This window comes from Pteropus medius, unplaced genomic scaffold (genome assembly GCF_902729225.1).
Source record: "Pteropus medius unplaced genomic scaffold, Ma_sr-lr_union100, whole genome shotgun sequence".
Classification (NCBI taxonomy): Eukaryota; Metazoa; Chordata; class Mammalia; order Chiroptera; family Pteropodidae; genus Pteropus; species Pteropus medius.
The window spans coordinates 7137820-7163396 of NW_024347790.1; the positions used below are offsets into that span (position 1 = coordinate 7137820).

Here is a 25577-nt window from a genome sequence, read left to right on the forward strand (position 1 = left end):
GTGAGATGCTTTGAGAATATGGGCTTTGAAAAACTCCCCCAATTCCTTGGAAACCAGAAAACCATGTGTATGCCTCAGGTGGAGTACAGACTCAGAAAGACCTGAGAAGGCCTTAAATTCTCACTATTGGCTGATCCTCAGGCTATGCACAAGTAGAAAGTGAAGGCTAAAAGAGAGTTGTAAACTGAGTGTTGAAGGCATGCCCCAACATATATAGAGAACCCACTAGCAAAGATTGTGAGCTTTTTTTTCTGGTTCCAAACCTTTAAGGAAATCTCTGATGAATACTGGCTGGTCACTAAGCTAATGAAATGGAGATGTCCATGGCCACACATGGCCACTGAAATTTAGTTCAGAAAAATCACTAAACAATACCAACCAAAGAAACAAATGAAAAAAAAAAATGTGATGTAGGAGAATCTGATTACATTATATATTCAAAATGTCCAATATTCATTGAAAGTTAAGAAGCATACGAAGAAAAAAGAAGGCATAGCCCACACATAGGGAGAAATTGCTCCTGAGGAAGCCCAGACATTAAACTTACTAGAAAAGGTTTTCAAATCAACTGTTTTTAAATATGCTCAAGAGCATGTTCAAAGAACTAAAGGAAAGTATGAGAATGATGTCTCGTCAAATTGATATTATCAACAGAGACACGAATTTTAAAAAGAAACCAAAGAGAAATTCTGGATTTGAAAAGTACCATAACTGAAACAAAAATTTTTCTCTAGAGGGGGCTCAAAATCAAATTCAAGCAAGCAGAAGAAAGAATCTATGAAATTTAAGACTGGCAAATTGAGATTACCCAATATAAATAGCAGAAAGAAGAATAAAGAAAAATGAACGACGCCTAAGAGACCTGCGGGACACCACCAAGAGTACCAACATATACATAATGAGAGTCCAAGAGGAAGAAGAGAGAAAAGAACGGAAAAGATATTTGAATAAAAAATTGCTGAAAACTTCCAAAATTTTATGACATCCAAGAATTTCAACAAATTTTAAGTAGGATGAACTAAAAAAAAGATTCACATCTAGAAACATCATAACCAAATTGTTGAAAGATAAAAACAGAAAGAATCCTGAAAGCAGCAAGTGAAGCAACTCATTATGTACAAGGGATTTTCAATAATATTAACAGCTAATTTCTCACCAGAAAAGGCTAGAAGGTACTGGAATGACATATTTGAAATGCTAAAATAAAGTGTCAACCAAGAATTCTATATTTTGCAAAATCATCCCTCAAAAATGAAAGAGAAATTAAGATATTCCAATTAAAAGAAAATTGACAGTTCATTGCTAGTAGACTTGCTCTACAAGAAATGCTCCAGGGAGTCCTTCACTGAAAGGAAAAAATACTAGCCAGTAACTTAAATCTGCGTGAAGAAATAAAGAACACTGGTAAAGATAATGATATAAATATTTAAGTCAATATTCATGTATTTTTGGTAACTCCATTTTTTCTATATGATTTAAAATACAACTACTAAAGTAATAATTATAAATCTATGTTTTAAGCAAAACAATAATATAAATCTATGTCTATGGGCCTAGATGTATTAAGATGTAATCTGTGACAATAACTATATAAGGAAGGGGAACAGAGCAATATAGGAGCCAAATATTTTACATGATTGAAACTAAATTGGTATTAATTCAAGCTAGATTGCCATAAATTAAGATGTTAATTATAATCCCAAATGGCAAACACTGGGGACAAGAAAACTATAATAAAAGAAACAAAAAGCAAATCAAATGGTATATTAGGAAATGTGACACAAAATAAAGCAGTAAAGACAAAATTGAGGAACAAAGAGGATATAAAGCATATAGAAAACAAAGAGCAAAATGGCAAAAGTAAGTCCATCTTTATCAGTAATTACTTTAAATGCAAATGGATTAAACTCCTCAATTAAAAGGCAGAGACTGGCAGAATGGATTATAAACAAACATGATCTAATTACATGGTGTCCAAAAGAGACACATTTTAAAACCAAAGACAGTAAAAGTGAATGGATGGAAAATATATTAAATGCAAACAGTAACCAAAAGAGATGTCTATACTAACAGAAGTAATAATGTGCTTTAAGACAAAAGTTGTTACAAGAGACAAACAAGGACATCACATAATAAAAAAAAGGTCAATCCATCAGGAAGATATAACAATTATAAACATATGTGCTCCTAACAACAGAGCCCCTCCACAATAAAGCAAAAATTTAACAGAATTAAAGGGAGAAATTGACTACTTGCACAGTAATAGTTGGAAACTTCAACAGCCCACTTTCAATAATGACTATAGAAATTAGAAAATTAGCCAGGAAATAGAAGACTAAAACAACAGTATAAACCAGTGGATCTATCTAACAGACATCTATATTACATTCCATTCAATAGCAGATTACACATGGAACATTCTCTAAGACAGACCCAATGTTAGACCACAATATAAATCAATAAATTTTAAAAGACAGAACTCATACAAAATATCTTCTCCAACTACAATAAGATTAAATTAGAAATCAATCACTGAAGGAAATTTGGAAAATTCACAAATATGTGGAAATTAAACAACATATAGACAACCAATGAGTCAAAAAAGAAATTTAGCAGGCCTGAAAATTGTGCTCTTGAGGAACAAAACCAAAAAGATCTAGAGAATTTTTTTCCATTGATGTTTAGATTGTTTGAGACTGAAACTGGAAAGGTACTGAAACATTAAGATCATATCATTTCCTTTTGGATTAATGCATTCTGAAAGGTTTTAATTTATTAATGTTAAAAGTTAATTATTTTTCTAATTTAAGATGACTAAGGATTAAGCGAGAGCTAAATTAAATCACAATATTCAATTTTGTAAAAAAGTCAAAAGGAAATCACTGTGGAAATAGAAAAGTACTTTGATATGAATGAAAACATAAACACAACATAGACAAAAACTTAGGGTGCAGTAAAAGCAGTGCCCAGAAGAAATTTTACAGCTATAAATATGACATGCAAAAAATCTCAACCTAACCTTCTGCCTTAAGGAACTAGAGAAAGAATAGCAAAACTAAACTCAGAGCAAGTAGAAGAAAGGAAATAATAAAGATTAGAGGAGAGATAAATTAAATAGAGAACCGAAAAACATCAGATAACCCACAAAACCAAGAGTTGGTTCTTTGAAAATGTCAACAAAATTGACCAACCTATAGTAGAGTGAGAGTGAGAGAGAGTGAAAGAGAAAGAGAGAGAGAGAGAGAGAGGATTCAAATGACTAAAATCTAGAGTGAAAGTGAGGACACTGTTACCGCCCTAACAGAAATGAAAACAATTATAGAGAATACTATGAACAATTGTATGCCAAACAATTAGAAAACCCAGGTAAAATAGATAAATTCCTGGAATACACAAATTGACTCATAAAGAAATAGAAAAATTGAACTGACTTATAACAAGTGGTTGATCAGTTAATTTAAAAAAAAAAACAAACCCAAAACTGAAACAAAAACCAAACCAAACCAAACAAAAAAAACCCTAATAAAGCCTAACAAAGAAAAGCCAAAATCTCAAAACCAGATGACTTACTAGTAAATTCTATCAAACATTTAAAGAACTCACTAGTCCTCTTCAAACTCTACTAAAACATAGAAGAGGAAGGAAGGCTTCCTAACTCATTCTATGGGACCTTGATAAAAAAGCCAGACAAACACCACAAAAAAAGACAACTATATACCAATATCTCTTTGAATACAGATGCAAAATTCCTCAACATATTTCTAGTAAACCAAGTCCAGCAGCATATAAAAAGGATTTTATACCATGGCCAAGTGAGATTTATCTCGTGAATTCAAGAGTGGTACAGTGTATGAAAATCAATCAGTATCAATACATCATATTAATAAAATGAAGGGAAAAAATCTCAATTAATGCTGAAAAAACATATGATCAAATCCAACATTATTTGATGACAAAACACTAAACGAGGAGTAGAAGGGAACATTCTCAAGCTGATAAAGGGCATCTATGAAAAACCCATAGCTAACCTCGTACTTAATGGAGAAAGTCTGAAAGCTTTTTCCTAAGGTCATTAATAAGAGGGATATCTGCTCATTTCAGTACCTTTGTACTGAAAGTTCTAGCCTAAGCAATTAGTCAAGAAATAAAAGGCATCCAAATAGGAATGTAAGAATTAATACTCTCTGTATTCACAGGTGACATGATTCTATCAACAGAAAATTCTAAAGCATCACAGAATATGAATCAGAGCTAATAGATATGCACTGCTTAACGACAGGAATACCTTCTGAGAAATTTGTCATTAGGCAATTTTGTCCTGTGTGAACATCACAGAATGTACTTACACAAACCTAGATACTATAGCCTACTATACACCTAGGCTATATGTTATAGCCTATTGCTGCTCCTACACTATAAGCCTGTATACCATGCATGTTACTGTACAAAACACCACAAGATTAACACAGAGGTATGAGGATGCTGCTGTCGTAACACGGCATACTGGTTTACAACGAACATTTTTTTTTTTTCCTTTGGCAAGGCAACCCTTAGTTGACCTCGCAGATGGCAAGGACCCTGTCAGATTACAATCCCTTATTTTTTATTTTACACCTACAGCATATGGTCTTCCTAGGTGGTCTCCCATCCAAGTACTAACCAGGCCCTATCCTGCTTAGCTTCCGAGATCAGATGAGATCAGGCTTGTTCAGGGTGGCATGGCTGTAGACCAAACTCTTTTTTTAGTAAGTAGAAAGAGTATATTCTAAAATAACAATAAATAGTATAGTATAGTAAATACATAAGTAACATAGTTGTTTATAATCACTATCAAGTGTCATGTACTGTACATTATTGTATATGCTATACTTTTATATGACTGGCAGTCCAGTAGGTTTGTTTACACCAATATCATCACAAACATGTGAATAATGCACTGCACTATGATGTTACGATGGCTATAATGTCTATAGGTGACAGAAAAATTTTCAACTCCATTATAAATGCAGTCCAATAGTGATCAAAACATCATTATATGGTGCAAGACTGTAAGCGAATTCAACAAGTTGTAGGATACAAGATCAACATAATAAGATCAATTGTATTTCTATACACTAGCAACAAAAAAATCTGAAAATGAAATTAAGAAAACAAACCTTTATGAAAGCATCAGAAAGAATAAGATACTTGGGATTAAGTTTAACAAAAGAAGTGTAACATTATACACTGTGAACGACAAAACATTGCTGAAAGAAATGAAAGAAGATCTAAATAAATGAAGAAACATCCATGTTCATGATGGAAAGACTTAATATTGTTAAGATGGCAATACTTCCCCAGCTGATCTACAGATTCAATGCAATTCCTATCAAAATCCCACCTGGCAATTTACAGAAATGTAAATGCTTATCCTAAAATTCGTAGGAAAATGCCAGAGTCTCAGAAGAGTTACAACACCTTGAAAACAAACAATGAAATTAGAGGACTCATATGTTCTGATTTCAAAACTGACTATAAAGCTACAGTCATCAAACAGAGTGGTCAGGACATGAGGAAAGACATATAGCTCAACAGAAGAATTCGAAGTCCAGAAATAAATCTATTCATCTATGGTCAATTAATTTTCAACAAAGGGTGCCAAGATCATTCAATAGAGAAAGAACAGTCTTTTCAACAAATTATGTTGAGACAACTGGATAGCCACAAACCAAAAAATGAAGTTGGACCCTTCGCTTGCACTATATACAAAAATTTACTTGAAATGAATCGAAGTCACAAATGTAAGAGTTAAAACTATAAGACTTTTAGAATAAAACAGAGGCAAATCTATATGACCTTTGATTTTACAATGAATTCTTAGCTATGACATCGAAAGGATAGGCAACAAAAGAAAACAGAGAAATTGTACTTCATCAATACTTAAAACTTTGCAGCCACTGTGCAAAAGTTTGGTAGCTCCTTAAAAATAATAAACATAGAATTATCATAGACCTAGTAATTACATTCCTAAACGTTTACAGGTGTTCAAACAAAAATCTGTACACAAATGTTCATAGCAGTATTCTTCACAATAGTCAACAAGTGGAAACAACCCAAGTGTCCACCAACTGATGAATGAACAAACAAAATGTGGTAAAGGTACGTTCATACAATGAATAAAGGTACATTCATACAATGATTATTCACACATAAAAAGAGATGAAGGTGTGATGCATGCTACAACATGAATAAACCTTGAAAACATTATGTTAAGTGAAAAACAGCAGACACGAAAGCCACATATTGTATGAGTCTATTTTAACTGTCCATTGACACATTGAGACAGAAAGCAAATCAGTAGTCCCCAGAGACTGGGAAGAAGGAAGAAGGGAGACTGACTGCTGAATACATAGTTTCTTTTGGGGTGATGAAAATGTTCTGGGATCAGATGACTGCACAACACTGTGAACATAATGGGAATCACTGAATTGTACACTTTAAAATGGTTAAAATGGTGAATTTTATGTTTCATGAACTTTATTTCAATTTTTAAAAATTGAAACAATGCAGAAACACTATGTGCTAGGCATTACTTTAGCCTATACACACACACACACACGTGTGTGTATATATGTATAGAGGTATATAAATATATATGGAATTAACCCTTTGTGATAGGTATAATTATTATCTCCTAAAGAGAACTGGCCTCAAACTGACTCAAACTGAGGCTAATTTGTCCAATATTACACAGGTAGTAAGTGGAAGAAATTTAGTCTCATCTCCCATGCTACCTCTCCTAAAGTTAAAGACTATTTTCTGCATATCATATGATTACTCCTTGATTATCTTCTAATGTAAATTATGATATCTACATCAAATGAAGCCATTATCTCTGGGGATCTGAAAAACAGGATTAGTAAGGACCTGATGCAGCTCAAATGTATGGGTTTGAACATATGTAAGCCACTTACTAGCTATGTGAGTTTTGACAAATTACCTCAATTAGTCTCAATTTCCCATCTGTAAAATGGGGATGATAATGCTACAACACCTAAAAGATTGCTGTGATGTTTAAATTATACGTATGTGAATAATGTGCTTATCATAGGATCTGGTGCATAGTTGATGCTGAGTAAGTGAAACTATTTAGTAGAAACAGAAAGCTACAATTTCTCCTTCATTCAGTTGGCAAATCTGACTTGCAGTTTATTTGGATTTGTGCTTTAGTCCATGAAGACTAGAGAACTGAGGAAAAGAAAATGGATTTAGAAGTTTTTCATTTATTGATTTGACAATATTTACTGAAGACCTACTACATGTAAGCATTAAAGATATAGTGATAAACAAAATAAACACAATCCCTAGCTTCACAGAAGTTTTGCAAGGTAAGAGCACTGAAAACTCTGCCTTAAGTAACCCAAGAGAGATGTCTTATTTTACTTTATATCAGGGACTGACAAACATTTTCTGTAAAGGCCAAACAGTAAATATTTCAGGCTTTGCGGGCTGAGAGTCTGTTGTAACTATTAAATTCTGCCACTGTAGTGAGCAAGCAGCCACGGACAATACACAAACAAATGGGTGTGGTAGTGTCCCAATATGCTTTTACTTTCAAAACAGGTAGTGGCTGGTTTTGGCCCACGGTTTGTTGACCCCTGGTTTATATCAATGGAATACCAATAATCTAAAATTCATTCTACTTAGTATCTCCGCAATGTGAGACTCATCGTTTTTTTTTTTTGTTTTTTAAGGTCTGCCAGGTGGTAGAAAAATATATGACTAGTTAAACAAACAAAAATCAGAAGACTTACCCATGATGTGACCAAGGTAAACTTTGTAAAATAAAACTTCCTATTGCCTTGAAAAAACTCAAGGATATTAAATCTAAGAGAAGAACATGTATTTGGCTATCAGTTTCAATGAGGAGGAGGAAAGACTAATTATTTAAACTATATATTTAGGTACATAGTTGGGGAACTTAAAATTCTGGTTGACATCTGGGAATCTTAATTTGTGTAATGTTACTACCCAATGTCAACTGCCTCAAAGTTAGTAATTCCACGTGATCTTTCTGATTAGGTCCTTGGTTCATTTTCACATCTGATATAACTGAGTAAAAGCTCAAGCTAAACTCTTAATGACTTTGTCCTCTTTATTCTGGCCTTTTCACTTGAATTTATCAGTCAACAGAGTCCACCTGCCAAAACCAACCAACCAACCAACCAACCAACCAACACAAACCTATGTGCCTGGGTACAAGTGCATTCACCACCAGAATTAAATAATAGAGACATTTAAAGGGAGTTGTCTCTGGTCAGTGAACCAGGAGGATAAGGCAGGACACTTGTGTTCATATATGTTCAAGACTATTGGATTTTTATGCCAGGTGCATAGAAAATTCAAAATAAATTGTAAAAGGATGATGCTTTACAAATAATGATATTCCATGGTAAATAAAAATGAGTAAATAGTTTACTTTGTGATAAATTTTAAATCTGGGCTTCTATGGCTAATCTGCTACAAAAGAATCAGGGAGAAGCTCTGGGTTCTTCCATATAGATCAAAGTCAATTGTCTTTGGAGAAATCTATTGAAATTCATGTAAGATTATAGTTTTTTAAGTGACTTTTCTTAGCTTGAAACTGTATAGGAATCAATGATAGCTTAGCCTATATCAAAATCCTGGTTACTGATGCTCACATACAATATATATCTGATTATTCTTTGAAAGTCGAAGTCAGTAAGAATGATTTGTTGGCAAATCAGATAATTTCCAGTAAAGTAAAAGAGGAATGTATTCTCCTCTCATATTTTTAACTTGTACTGAAATAAATTTGGATTCACAACATGTTCATTTAAGTTGGACAAACCTCTGCCTGCCCCATAAGACTGAAAAAGTAAGCATGCTCCAAAATGCAAACAAAGATTGCAGTCTTAAGAGACAGCTGCTTCTAATATCTAATTTCTGGGGGACCAAGTTGCCAGGAACATCAGATCAACTATTCACAAACAGAATCATCATTTCTAGTAACCATATTAGTTATCTCAGACTATATTTTGCAACTAATTTATCTTGAAAAGGAGGTCTCTTTAACAAGTTAATGGCAGGGGTAAAAAAGCAAAAGGGACAGTTGCATAGTAAAGGGAGCCAGAACAACCAAATGTAATGTACGGACCTTGTTCGATCTCTGATTCAAACAAAACCAAGGTAAAAAGACATTTTGAGACAACTGGGAACATGTGAATAAGGACTGCTTAGTAGGTGCCATTGAGGAATTATTAATTTTATTGGTGGGATCCTTGTATCATGATTCTTTAAGAAAAAGTCTTTATCTAAGAGGTGAATAAAATGCCATGAAGTGAGATATTTATGTTTAAATAATTTAGAAAAAATGGGTAATGTACCAAAATGCTGATAACTGTTAAATTGAAGAGATGAACATATGAGATCATTAAACTATTCTCCCTACTTCTGTGTATGTTTTAAAATTTTAATAATAAAAGCCAAAATGGAATACAGTGTTGAGCAGTAAATCACCACATATAGTTAAATCTAAATATATTTTGATTGGTTGTTATATGTGTTTAGTAAGTGTTCTTGAAACAGAAGAGATATGCCATAAGAGACAACCTAATAATAGCTTAGAACTAAAAAAAAAAAAAAAAAAAGATGGAAGGAGGCAAAGGATAAACCATAAAGCAATAGCTATTATTTGATTTTGATCCATCAGAAGAGAAATAGGTTTCATTTTCACTTTTAAAGATGAGAAGGTAGTCACTGTGTAATATAAAAACACAAAAATTTCTAAATTAACAGGAAAAAAATTTTGCTAAGCCAACAGCAGGTAAAAAAAAAAATAAAGTATAATGACTACTACAGACAAAAATAAGAGGAAAATAAAACCAAACATATTAGTTTCTCAATAAATATAAACATATATTGAATTCCCTTACCAAAATACAAATGGATCATGAAATTGGGTTAAAAACAAAACCAAAACTAAAAATAAAGTGATGAATAAAGACAAAAGTAAACAAAAGGAAAGCAAGAGTGTTGATATTAATATCAGAAAAGAGGGTAATATGAGATCAAAAGTAACAGGACAAAGTGGTAATAGGTAATGATAAATCATAACCTATTAAGTTAAAACAGTCGTAAACCTTTATGCTTCAAACAAACCAATATCTATATATATAATAGCAAAAACTCCTAAATATAAGAACTTCATAAAAACAATCTGATAGAAGACTTTAATATACCTTTTATAGAATTTAACATATCTAGTAAACCAAAAATAAGCATAGCTATAAAGAAATAAAAGTTAAAATTACATATTTCCTAAAATTTAAAAGAAAAATATTTTACATAAAAATTTATGAAAGCTAAAGCACTACTTAGAGGGAAATATATGCAGCTTTATATGCTATTAGTAACAAGATAAACCAAAAATGAATAAACCAAGTGCTCAGCCTAAGAAAGTAGAAAAAGAATAAACACAGACAGACAGAAAGACACACACACACACGAAGAATGGATAAACCTAAAAGGTGAAAGTAATGAAACAAAAGGAGAAAGCTAGTTCTCTGGAAAGATGAATGGAATGTAGCAGACAGAGTGCCTCAGTAGTCACTTAAACCCTCAGTTTCTGTATCTTGAAAATGGTCACATATCGACTTACCCTTCCCGTCTCCACTTTGCAACAGCAGGGCCAAATGATCTCATCTGAAAGCTTGACCCAGACAGGTTCTAAACATGACACAGGGAACATTTAAAATTTGTTGTTCACCTAACACAGTTCTGCATTCATTCTCTTTTATAGACTTCATAGACATCCTGGTCCTTAATCCCAGAGCATCAGTCTCCCCTTACAGGGCGTTTTCCTCTGTGGTTCCTGCAAGATTACCTTGTCCTTGGCAGTCTTCCAAAGACAGGAACGCTGCCTCTGAATGTCAGCCCAGAGGACAGTCCCCAAGGCTTACAACTGGACCTCTTAGATGACAGTCGACTGACTGTTATTGCTAAAAGGCGTAGTCCAATTTCAAAGTAAGGAAAGTGAGAAAAGTGGCTACAGTCAATGAAAGTGCTGGTTTCAAATCCATGACATGCTAATGAAAGAATAGGCACCTGTACCCACAAAGAGAAAAGGTGAAAGCAGAAGCACAGTCTTCATTTGATTTCCATTTTCCAAAACTTACAAAAGTACATAAGGCCAAAGCTACATTATATCCAGAATAGCTTTCCACACTATGCACTGTAAAGCACACCGGAAGGAAAAAAACGTTGAAACCAATTCACTGTATTTACTAAATACAAGGTTTGTTTTCTCACATTATCCTCCAATTTTAATAAATTCTTACAGCATTTTAAAAACTGACAATTCACAAAAGAAAAACAAATCAGGAAGTGCAATGAAATGATATTGAACTCTTTTCTTTAGATCTCTAAAATTAACTCACTTTTTTAGGGTGAAATCTTCATGTCTATATAAATAGACATGCAATATTCTACCTCGTTTTCCCTTTTCTTCAAAGACTGTTAGGGTGAATATCTAAATTCATGGTATGGACTGTAAATCCCTTGAAGGCAGAGACCAGTTCTTTCAATGTATGTTTTCTTAAGGTCCTACTCAAAAGCATAAATAAGACCAATTCCCCAAAAGGCTTTCTCAGTCTTTCCTTCTAGGTAAATGGCATCACTATCTACTCAGCAGCCTAAGCCAAAAATCTAACAGTAAACCTCAATTATTTTCTTTCCTTCAGCCTTATATAATTTGTCAGCAGTCCAAACATTCCCATGATCCTAGTCCAAGCCACCTATTCTTGGTCAGCTTTGGGACTCTGTTCCAAACATGTACTGATTCAAATATCATGGCTTCTCTGAGATAAAGTAGATATTCAGTCCACCTTCCTTCTAGTCCAGCAGTGTCCAAAAGAACTTTGTACAATGACAAAAATGTTCTGGATTTGCATGTCCAATATGGCAGCCACTAGTGACAAGTGGCTTTTGAGCACTTGAGATGTGAGTAGCATGACTAAATAATTAAAATTAAAATTTTATTCAACTTTAATTCATTTAAATTTAAATAGGCACAAGTGGCTAGTGGCTACTATATTCCACAATGCATTTCTAGAGCACCTTTCCATCTATGGAAGCTGGAAAGCAAAAAACAAGAAGTGATCTGGGTTTGGCCAATCAGATGCACTGATATAAAATGCATAAATGAGGCAAAGACCACTTCTGCTGGCAAATAAGGTCACAAGTTTTTCTGTCCTAGTATTCAACCAGTAGCTTCATAGGTGTTGGGCATTCCTTTGAGTTCTGGAGCTGGCAGCAGTTACAGTGGCTAACTGATCATGGTAGTTTCCTGATCATGGTGACCTCCTAATTATGTACGGTTCAAGAGACATTAACCAAATCTAGGATAATCTCAGAGAAGTACAACATTGCAGGAGAGCAGTAATGAGTTTATCTTGGGTGATCTGCAGGGGAAAGAGAATGAAGAGTCTTTAAGAAATGTTATTAGAAGAACTTCCGTCAATAAATTAGATTGGGGAAGGGTATGACAGATAACTTGTAGGTGTCAGATTTGAACAAGAATGGATACTGGTACCATTAGCAGAAATAGGGAACACCAGAAGAGAATTAGAAGGGCAGAGAAGACCATGAGTTTGCCAAGCAGGAGGTGCCTTTGAAATATTCAAGTGGAATTGTCAATTAAATATCTAGATACATAGCTCTGAAGCTCAAAATAAGCAGTGCTAGACATATAAATTTAGAAGCCCCTGGTACATGAAGAAAAATCAAACCATAGCCATGAATAAGATTGCTTAAAGAAGAAAGTATGGAGTGGTATGATATGAAAGCCTTAAAGGAGTATGCGGAATGCAAATAATGCAGAGAACCAGAGGTTGGTAGAAAATTAGAAGAGTGTAGTTTTATTCCAAGAATAAAAGAATGGTCAGCCGTATCAATCCTGTCACTGTTAGGTAAGATGAGTATGGAAATGTACTGACTAGATTTGCTATTTTGCTATTTTGCAGATCACTGGCAACCTTGGGAAGAGCTATTTTGGTAAAGTAGTGAGTACAGATGCCAAACCAAAGTGGAGTAGGGAGTGAGCGGGAAGTGAGGAAATGAAGACAGATTTTCAAGAAATTTGACTGCAAAAAGGAGATCTAGGATTGAGAGAGATTTTCTTCCTTTTTGGTATTGATGAGAAGAATCCAGTTGTGAGTAGAGATTAAACATAGGCAATAGAAAGAATTATTGACAGTATGTTTCCACATCAGGTGGAGGAAGAGAGAGGGATAAAATCAAAATTATGAGAAAAGCTGGCCTTCAAACAGGGGACATCTCCAGCAGAAAGGAGAGGATAGATGTAGGAGTAAGTCTGTACAATGGTCATGAGAAACTAAAAGCATCTGAATGTAAATGTTATAAATCCTGACGATATATAAATGTCACTGCCAATAAAAGTTGAGAGGGGAATGCTTTGTTTGAATGAACAGAAATGAGGGTGCCAGCTGATGGTAAGAGAGTTCTTTTAGCCTAGAAATCTTCAAAGGTAGTAAGAGGGTCATACTAAGGGGAAAATGGACATGTAGATAGAAGGGAAACAGAATTAGCAACTCAGTCTACTTTGCCCAGCTGTTCTTTAAAAGAAGATCTGACGTATACAGTGATTGAGTCTACATTTAACTTAACCCTTTCTCCTACACTAGTGTTTCTTATTTACAATTTTATGCAAAATAACTGATAACTTAGTAATTTGAGAAGTGATATGTGAAAACTCAAAATTACACTAGATAATCACTGAGAGAAAAGATAAGAAAATTAAAATTCCTAGCTTTTCTAAAAATATTATATAGAAAGATGTTATAATTTACATATTTTATATCTGAATGGCCAACAAACATGAAAAAGTATTCAATTTCATTGATTATTGGGAAAAAAGCAAATTAAAGCCACAGTGAGATACCAGTACAATCCTAGCAGAATGATCAAAATAAGATAATGATTTTAATCTTTGTAAAATGAAGATTTTAAAAAGATTTTCTTTTTAAAAAAAGCAAATCAATACCAAATGTTGACAAGGATATGGAGTAACTACACCACCAATTCACTGCTGGAAGGTGCACGAACTAGGACAGCCACAGGAAACTGTCCGGCAGGACCTCTCGAAGCTGAATTATATACATACCCCATGAGCCAGCAATTTCATTTCTAGTTATGTACCCAACAGAAATTCTTGCATATGCTCATCAAATGACATACACAAGAATGTTTACAGAAACACTGTTCATTATAGCTCCAAAATATAAATAACCTAAATATCCACCAACAATAGGATGAATAGATTGGGAAACAATCATACAAACATAGATAGCAACTAACGCGACTAAACTTTTGTTCTACACAATTTAGATGAAATTTGTGAGCATAATGTTAGGCAAAAGAAGCCAAGCAACAAGAGTATGTACTATATGATTCTCTGTGTGTGCGCATTTTATTTTTTAAAGGTAAAACTAATTCATGGTGTTATAAGTCAGGATAATGGTTCTCCTTAGGAAGAGAGAAATCGAGAGGCAGTACAAGTAGGGATTCTGCAGTGCTGGTTAACAGTCTATTTCTTGACCTTGGTAATTATACAGATGAATTCAGTTGGGAAAATTCATACAATTACATATTTACAGTTTTTAATTTTTCTGACTGAATGAATTTGTGCACTTCAATAAAAACTTTACTTTAGAAAGCTGTATATCTCTTAAACTACTTTGGTAGATTGGACACTCAAAATGAGCTCCTTACAGAAATAGTAACAATCCAATAGAAAATAAAGTAGATAACCTCAATATTTAAGGTAACTTTCTTCCAAAGAAAAAACTAAAATGAAAAAATATTACGTGCAAATTAAACAAAAGCTTCCTGCCAACCAGCTTCAGTCCATAGGATCATGTGGTCTTCCTCCCTTTCCTTATCCTGAATAATCAAAAAAGAAACCTCATTTGTAGCCTTCCAAGAGATAAAACTATATGATGTGATAAAGGCCGGATTTATTCTTCCTCTTTGCTGTGGTTAGTTTTAAGACTATAACCAGAGAGAAGATTTGCAATAATTTCACTTCCCTGTTGTGGGGAGATCTAATTTCTATGATTTAAGGAGCAAATCAGCAAATAAATAAAGAAAATCAATATCAGAATATATCCTTTGATATTGCATATCTTTTCAATGCATTTTAGCAGCTCCTGACGCCACGAATTTTGGAAGACTCGTTTCCTCATGGGTATTTTATTATGCTCATAGATTATTTCATGATCATTATGCTCTAGGACGTGTCTGATAGATATTTCTGGAAAATAATCTAAACTATTGCTTTAGCATATTGACCAATTTTTTTGTCAAATTATTTGTAATAATTAATAAGTCGATCTTTGCAGAGATCACAAACAGGGCAAATATAGTTTATGAAATTCTAAATTCCTATTTCATCTATGTTTCAAAGAATTAGTACATGACTTGAATGGGCTGTGGAAGTTATGGTAACAGGTGAAATAGAAAACGTGATTGTGAAAGAGAAGAAGGTGCCTCAGTGGTATCTAGACAGAGAAGAGTTTAACTGGGAGTTTGATGTGATCTGTGAAGTTGGTGAAAACTGAATGCGAGAAGTGTCTACCAGATTGAAGAATTTAGTAATGCTGGTTCCCATGAGAGGAGCACAAGGTAAGAAAAAAGGCTATTGCAATGAACAATTTAAAAGGCCTTACGCAGCTGCTATAACAGTACTGAACATTTTTGAGCATGTATTACCAACATTTGTTAATTTATTTATAAAAAGATATATTAGTATGATCGTACTAATATAAAATTTAGAACACAGCTAGTTCCAGGAAAAATCCTAAAGAGTTTATCAAAGTAGTATATACAGTTGGGCTAATATCCTACCTACCTGATTATAAATCAACATAAGATAGCAAAAAAGTTAAATCGGTATAATGTTATTTCCATCGTACCTAATGAATGAGCAATCACCATCTAAGTTCAATGCTTGGAGTAAAAATAATTTAGAATAAGGAGTATGCAATATATATAAATTACCAAGTCTGAAGTTCAGTTCAAAACAATCTTTGTGGATCAGTATGCATTTTTGCCTTTGTAGACTACCACGGGATAAAATCGTAACATAGAAAGTTGGACTAAGACCATCTGTAACACAGAATAATCATTTAAGCAAAACCTAAAGCAAATCTGTAAAACCAAATTAGTTCTAAACAACGGTCATCATGCAAAAGAACATAAATTCACAACCAGATTAAAAGTATTCTGTGTATTATTCCATAAATGGCATTTCTCCTTGACTCTCCCAATTACTGAGGTAACCTCAAAGGTTTAGAGCAGGGGTCCCCAACACCTAGCCCATGAACCGGTACCAGTCCACAGCCTGTTAGGAACTGGGCAGCACAGCAGGAGGTGATTGGCGGGCAAGTCTTCATCTGTATCTGCAGCTGATCCCCAGCGTTAGCATCACTGCCTCAGCTCCACCTCAGATCATGAGGCATTAGATTCTCATAGGAGTACTGGTCTCTGGTACCAATAAGGTTGGGGATCACTGGTTTAGAGGAATAATTAACCTAGTTTGGTGTTAGAAAGCAATCAGCTATTGAAATACGGATACCTCAAAACAGAATAGGACATAACTCTTGTGCATCCGGGAATGAGTTTAAATTATTTATTATATCAGTTATAAGTTGAAAATGGAAAAAAAATATATACTCAAATATATCCAGAATTTCAACAATTTATTCCTGGTTCTAATACAGGGGTAGCATAAGAAAAAAAAAATCTTCATTCTTAAACTGATTAGGGTAATTTCACTTCCCTTTCTGGAATCTTATTTGTTTTGTTTTTAAGCAGTAAAAAGACAGAAAAGAAGAAAAAGCCAAATATACACCCAAATTTTAAAACTTTTAAACTACCAAGGGTGAGCAAAAGATTTAAAAATGTAACTGGTAAAGTCTGACCTCTTACAGGGGCAGAAACAATTTATTTGAGCTACTCTTCTGAATTAATTGTGTTTTAATAAGCATTACTTTACTAGAAATTCTTCTATTGGGAGAAAGTGGAAAAAGAAGCTGAGATAAAGGGCAAGTATTTTAAAGAGGTGATCTTAACTTGTCCTAAGCTTCTTTCAAACTGTGTGTGATTCGTTCCTAACGTACACAACAGGTCACCAAACACAATTTGTTTGGAGTTAGAAATTTTCCTCGTTGATCCATCAGTACTGATTTGGAAATCATTGTGATATTACATATACATGCTTCTTAGATACAATATTTTGCCATTTCGCTCCTAAAATTATTTTGTGTAATGATTTCTGACATTCTTGAAAAACAGTAAATATGCAGAACTTCAAATGTTCATAGTTACAGACTTGACCATTAATGACCATACATTGCTAAGGTAATAAGGACTGGTTAGTACTACCATTTTTATTATATTCCATTTCTTTGAATCATGACATTAGAAATATCTGAGAAATCAAACTAGTTTTCAAAAGTTAAACACACTTTTACCCCTACCCAAAATAGATTTTTAAATTTACACTTAAAATTAAAACAACAAAACAAATCAGTGCCTATTATTGATTAAAATCACAATTAGATAATTAGAAAACAACTTATTTGGTAAGCTAACAAAACTATGAATAATTACATGTACAGTTTTCTATCTGAATAATTGAGGCTCACTTTTCTGACCCTAACATACAGTTCTGTGAGGCTACATGGTTTTGTAGAAAACTATTAAGACTATTTGATTAAAAAATTTTACATCAAATCAAATTAATTTTTAAAGGCTAAATGAGAATTTACATTAATAAGAAAACATTCCCCTCAGAAACCTCAAGAAAATCATGTGTGTGTATATAAATAAAATAATCATCCGTACAAAATAAATCAGAAAGAGAAATATACCGGTTTCTACACAAAGTACTCATGATGGAGAAGTCAAGAATTCAGATGAAAAACTTTCCTTAATCCTCTATTTTAAATATGAAAGAGAGCACACACAAGTAAGCTTTCTAAATGGTAAATATTAATTAAGGTACAAAATTGGCTACTAGGTCTATATTAATGAAAGGATATCTAAACTTAAATTCTCACCGTCCCCCCCAATCCCAACTCTTTAAACCCATGAACAAACACTTAGGGTCAGAATTTATAGACATAGTACCCCAAATTCTGAAATTTACTGGCCAATTTAAGTTCCACTATGTGTTTAAATTCTTATAATTCTGAAACCATATCATTTTATATATTGTTATGAAGTATTTAAATAATTTTAACTAATTACTTAAGTGTTTTCTTAATTTATGGACAAACCTTGACATATTAAGATTTTTTTTTTTAGTATAAAATGGTTTAAGTTATGGCTGCTCATATCAAAACATCATGCCCATTAGTATAAAATTTATTATTTTTAAATGCTGTCTTTATGCTAGCCTATAAGAATATAAACTCTATGAAATAACCCTAAAAGTTATTTCATTAGGGTCTTTAAACACACATAATACATTTCCATTCTACATAAAAAACATTTTCCTCTTCTTCGTTAATTACATTTTCAAAATCATGAAAATATCTTTAACAAATGTTACAAGTCTATGAATGTTTTAAAACTAGACATACTTTTTATCCTAAATAGATGACATTCAAGTGAACTTAGAAATTCCTTCTACCTGCAAAGCTACATTCCCAATATGCTCTCAAAAACAAAAAAAGGAGATAGGATTAAAATGATACATGAAAATCTATTATCAATTCAAATATCTAAGATAAAATCTAAGATGAATACTTAAATTAAATATTTCAATTTCAATATTTTGTTAAACCAGTCTATGTATCAGGTCTAGGATGAAAGTTTAAATCATACAATATAGATTAAAATAATCTGAAATTGTGAATTTAATTTATATACATGCATTTTCACAATACGACAGTTTAATACATATATACCATAGTATCTAGTAAAATTTTCTGTTCATAGGTCATCCTCAGCTACATGAATTTCCTTAGCTATTATTACTTTTATGCTGCAGTTTAATTAATATATTAGCAAGAGGACTAAGTCAACACAGATTTCTTTAAGGTATTATCAAAATATTTTTTAAATAAAATATTACCTAGAAGATATTTACAGAATAAATAGAAAAGTTGAAAATTTTCTATACATTTCCTAATATTTACATTACTATTTCTTATTGGTAACTCAACTAATTATTTTATCATCTTCAATGTGTCACAAAATATATATTACAGACATACACATTATAATTATATTCATATAATATAGAATTCACTCTACAAACTTATATACACTTTGCCTCACTAGATGACTTTATTATTAAGTTAAACTTCATTAATAAGCCATTAACTCATACTGAAGTTTCTTTTTTAGATATCAGCTATTTTGTTTTTTAAGTATCAGTGAATTTGGAAATACATACACAATTATAATTTTTGCAGACCACTGCACTTGTATTTGGATGCAAATAATTTGCTTCATAAATTAGGGCTACTGATTTAAAAGATTATTAACATAAAAGAGGATTAACATAAGTTTTATATTTAAAAATAAATCAAAATAATATCTTTACTATAAAAATTACATCTACATTAATTACATTAATATGGCCTTGAGTGTTATTTACCTTCGTAAAAATTTAAAGGATACAGGAGACTAAATTCAGAGGGTTCGTTCATAGATATATTTTTCTTTTTAGTTTAAAAAATCATGAATTTATTAGAGAAGTAATATTTTTTTTCTGCTTAATAATGAAAATTTTAGGGACAGGGGATGAGTCCAGGGTGAAGGACAATCCCAAGAAATCATTTGTGTAGTAAAATTTCATAAAAAGACTTTTTTTAAAAAATAGTGAGGTTTGAGAAAGTATTTCTTTCAATACCTACTTAGGTAGCCTGATGATATAAGATAAAATAAAACATCATTTTACTACATATGTTTTTAAAAGTAAAATAAAATAAGAATTCCTTAATGCTAGAAGAAAATAAAAATTTTATTGAAACAAAATAACAACTAGAGAGCCAAACTGTTTTTCTAGCTGCTGTATAATCATATTTTAGATAGTACTGAAAGCTATCCAATACTAATGTAAAATCAAAACTTGAACACGTGTGAAAAGACAAACAATATTCAAACACATATATAACAGAATATAGAGCTGTCCAGCTACACTATAAGAATTGACAAACTTATCTGTATTGCTGAGTGTATTAATAGAAGGAGCTCTGTCAGTGCTTTTATTTTTGTGTGTGTGTATTAATAAAATGTTTTGACAAATCAAAAGATTTTTATTAAGCACCTTAATAACTGCTACAGATTTCCTTGTGCTTATTATATTTTCAACATACGGTTTAATAAAAACCTGTTAAATACACTACATTTCAGGAAAATTTATTTAAAAAGCTAGCTTACAAAAAAATAAGAGAAGTTTGGCCTTTTCTACTTGGCTTATTTTTGTCTTATTGACATTGATAAAATTTACTGTTAAAATGTTTATAGGACTAATACTGAAAGTGAATATAATGCTCTAAATAAAACAGTAAGTATTACTGGTCAGTAGAAATGCTTTATTGCAGATTTTGGCACTACTACCAGCAAGATAAAAAAGTAATCTAAACAAACTTTAAATACTAGGGATGATACTACCTAACACCAACATACTGGTTAAAAAGAAAATGCAACTCAGCGACCTCAAGGTAAAAGAAAGGAATTTTTCCTCCACCAAATTAAAGACAGTTGTAAACTTGTTTGACTGTAGTAGATAACAATTGCGTACTTTATTCTCTTCCCTTTAAGAAAGGTTTATCATGTAAAATTAACTTGATATATAACTGATTTCTTCTTAGGGCAAGTGCTTCAGAGACATGGAGAATGTTTCAGTTTCCCTCTGTCAAGAGAGGTTCCTCGAGTTACAATTTAAGTTGAAACTTAACCATAACAATTTTAAATGAATTTATTTAATTAGTAACTACTATTAGTAACTACTATTACAAGGTTACCATTTATAGATATTCGTAGCAGCATAATTTTTAATTTAGAGTTTGCCTACCCCGAGAAAAAGATCATATTTTTTCAAGTCCGTTTCATTACATAATTGAAAGCTAATTTAATGCAATTATATTGGTTTAGGAGGTATTAGAAATAAAAGGAGACACTTGAAAAACTATGAGATGTTGCTGAAATCTGTTCCCATCTTACTGGAGTCCCCGATCTTAGTAAGGTAAGAAGAAACAAAATTTGTAAGGCTTTCTGGGAGATTGCTACTACTTAGGTGATTAACAAGCAAATTATGGGGAATATTTAGCTGACTTCACATATAACTAATCTGAAATGAATTTGTATTATATTTTGTTAGCCAAAAAATAAAAAATAAAATTAAAAAATTCAGTATTGCTAACACTATCATTAAATGTAATAAAAAGTTATTGGCAACTACCCTTTTAGTGAGCTTTTTGCCTCAGTGGAGAATAAAAAATTTTATTCAAGAAACAAAAAAAGTAAAACTATTGAAAACCATTTTTCATATTTGTCATATGATTTCCAAGTTACACATTCTTTTTCAACATAAAACAATTATCTCATGTCAATATCAAACCAAATATTACCAATGGTTTCTCTCTAACATTTTAAGTGCCCAAAATGCCAATTGTAAACCAATAGCATATACTTATTGAAATGTTTTATAAAACATCAAAGTTAATCCAGGTGATGGTATAGTAATAGGAAGGTAAGAAAACTTACCTAATAAGTTTTTTCCCCTAATAAAAATTACATCCTCACTTTGATATATAGTGATAATGGATTCTAACTATAAGAGAAAAATATTTCCGATGAAAGTAAGAATATTTACACTTAAAGAACATGCATGTTCTTTAAAAAAATATTTGACATAAAATTTCCTAAATCTTGGTTATTTTTTTTAAAAATTGGGGAACTGAATCGGAAAAATATGTTCTTCAAATGTTAAATAATAGGCATAAAAATTAACAATATAGTCATGTTTAATGATGGTTCAGTATTGATTTTAAGCACCTGATTTCCTATAATGTCTTTTGCTAACTTGTTAGATATGCAAGCTCATTCTAACACTAGTTAGGAATGTTTAGGTAACACTTTTAACCTACTTTCAACAAATGTTAACAATGAAATAGAAATTTAAGATACTTAAATAACTATTTTTCAAATTATCGGGTGGACTTGGTGGATTAATTTCCCCAATTACAACTGACATATTCATCCGTAAATATCAATTTTAAAAAATCCATTCTGAATTCAATATATTATGTAAAACAATATAAAACATGTATTTGAAAAGATATAGCAAATGTTCTGCCTTAGAAAGTACTGAAGCTCCATCTAGAGGCTTTGCCCCTATCACTGTCATTTGCAATATAAGCGATAGCACCTAGAAATGTGAATAATAATAAAATGTCAGAGATTTCTTTTGTATCTACTCTTTTGTTATTCATAATGAGTTCTTGCCCTAACCTTCTTTGGGTAGCTCTAGCTCCATCACTGCCATCAAGTGGTAAAAAACTAAAACTGAACTTAAAAAAAAAAAAAAAAAAAAGGAAAGAAAGCCAAGAAAGACAGGAAAAGAAACTGATGTAGATTATATCGCTTACACACACCCCTTTCCTCCTTTGGTATAAAAAATGGGTTTATGTTTTTTTCCCTGTGCCATTTATTATCTTCGTCAAATTAGGGAGAAAATAAATTTGCTAACTCGTTCTAGAAAATAGCACTACACAATGTAAATCAAACTTTTTCTGGATATTTGTATATTTGCAAGGTATATAAAAATACTTTGAATTAGATCCTTATTATTTTAATGGTACATTTAATATAAAGACATTAATTACTTCACTAATGGGGAAAGCAGTGAGAAACAAAGAATTAAGATTAATGAATTTTATAATACAATGGCTATTAAAAGAATAAAATCTTGATATGGCAAAGATAAGTATTTTCTATTACCTCAAAAAATAACCTCAATTTTAATAAGCTGAACACTCATTATATAGCAATGCCTCCCCCAAACGTCTTCATCGGCCTATGAGAAAGATCAGAATAAGGATTTTTAACACTGAGGAAAGCAAAAGGAAAAAAACAACAAGAAAGAAACAAGTCAGGAATTCGATTCAAATCAAAATTATTTAATATTTTCCTTTTTTTTTTAAAAAATGAATATGTACTTCCTGAATTATCTTACAGGAGTTAGGACTTTCAAAGAAACAAAAACTACAACTACACAACCTAGGAGAGAGGACCAATGAAATCATGTCTAGGTTCAAGGGATGCTGCTCTGTGAGATGCATCAGCACTCATGACATATATTTTAAGTAAATAATCTGTGTATAAAAATAGTATAAAGGAATACAGTTAACTTAGTAAAATCATAATTTTGTTAACAGTAAATTTAATAATTTGAAGGAAACTCAAATTATGAGACTAATGAGAATTTTAGAATACTCTGATTTTATTCTTTTGATTAGATTTTTACTGCAACACTTGTTTACAAATCAGAGAAACTGAAAAATGTGTAATTTTGATTGTAGATATGAATTCCCATGTTAAATTAACAACAAAAACAATAACTGCCAACATTAATCAAGCTTCTACGATATGTCAGGCACTATTCTGTTTCACATGTTTAAATCGTCTCTCAACAACCCTATCCGCACTATTAATATTATATAGACGAAGAAGCTGAGGCACAGAGGTTAAATAATCAGCGCCCACAGTCAGACAGTAAGTGGTAGGGCTGAGATGGGAGCCTACGCTGTCCGCCTGGAAGTCCTCGCTCTTAACCTCTCTCATGGAAGGCAGATTTTCTCAACTTTGGCACTACTGACATTTTGGACCATATAATTCTTTATTAGGAGGGCTGTTCAGTGCCTCGTAGGATGTTTAGCAATACCCCGGACTCTATTACCACATACCCTTAGCATCACCCCACCACACCCCACCCTGTGCTGTGATAACCAAAAATGTCTCTAGACATTGCCAAATTTCTGGAGTGGAAAGGTAGAAGGGATTGCGCTCAGTTGAGAATCACTGATACAAGATAATAATTTAACACTGCAGAAACAAATGATGACCAATTTACCTGGAATTAATTTTCCCCAACTTTAAATCATTTACCACAATGCAGAAATTAAAAAATCTACAGATGGTTTAAGATGGCAACACTATTACGGGATAACATGTTATGTAATTAGAGACCATAACACGAGGGGCAAAATTCATAATGCAAGATTTGTGTGGGCAAAGATGAAAATAATGAAGGAGATATGTACATTTTATACAAATTTATAAAAGTAGTTACCTTTTGGCAAATGGGGCTGAGGGACAAAGTATGGAAATATCACTTTTTACTTTATGTATTTTGTATTGTATTAAATTTTTTCAAAGAATACATTGGTTTTTTACTAAGTTTTTTAGAAACCAAATTTGAAGAAACCCTTTTTCTTTCTGACATTAGCATTTCAGTTATACTTATTAAGTAAGCTGTTTTCACTGGTTTACCCCATTTTCCCTGATATATGCTAATGTAGAAAATATACAAACTCATAAAATTCGTGATAAAAATAATTATGCCCAATTAGACAAAAATATAATTAGTTAAGCATGGGTTTGAAAGCTCACAAACTGAATATTAAGAGGACACTAGAAGTATATATATTCAAGAGAGCTGCTTAAAGATGTGTATAAGTGGGTGTAAATTTTTCTTATCAAACAAGTCTGTCTGTCTTCTAGAATTCTTTGCAATAACTTTAACCATACACATTTTGCCAATCCCCAATTATAGCAATGTTTCTTTCCAGTTACTTCTAATTACCCAGAAATCCTTCAAAGAAAGCATAGTGATAAGAGCTCCTCATTCACTTAGCTTTATTCTGTCATCTTTTTTCCCCCTCCATTTTCCTACTTGTTTTTACTGTTGTAAACTAAATTGTACACATTACATTATACTCTCTTCTTTTAGTCAGTATGTATAACAATTTTCCATTTTGTTTCATAAACTTAATAGTTATATGCATAATGTTTACATTCAAGTAATATTTAATTTTGTTAATTTAGTGTAATCTACTTTTTCATTCTCTGTTGATCCTTGCAATGATTTTGTGCTATATCGACTTGGCAACTAAATTTTTTTTACATTTTTACCTTCTTCTTTATCCTTACTGCCTTAATTTGAGTTCTTTTTTTTTCCTTTCAGTTATTTCGCCTCTATTCTTTTTGCTTTCTATTAGTTATACAACTAATACATGAATAAATAAATACATATATCTTCTTATAAAAGTTTAAATAACATGGGGTAAAACATTCCCCTTAATTGTCCTCCCTCTGCAAGCCCTACTCCCCCAACAGAAATAACTATGGTTATCAGTTTGGTACACATACTTCTAAGCCTTTTTTTAAAAATGCATTTACTTTCATATATGTGTACATACAGAAATGTTTCACTCAATATTATACCATCATTAAGCAAAGCACAATCCTTGTATTAAATA

The 25577-nt window shown here is 32.1% G+C and overlaps 1 protein-coding gene and 1 pseudogene across 1 annotated transcript in view; both read right to left on the minus strand.

Annotated features, from left to right (window-relative positions):
* DNAJC1 (DnaJ heat shock protein family (Hsp40) member C1) overlaps positions 1 to 25577 on the minus strand; it is a 184823-nt gene that overhangs the window by 122532 nt on the left and 36714 nt on the right.
* Positions 4612 to 4730, minus strand: LOC120614790 (uncharacterized; annotated as a pseudogene).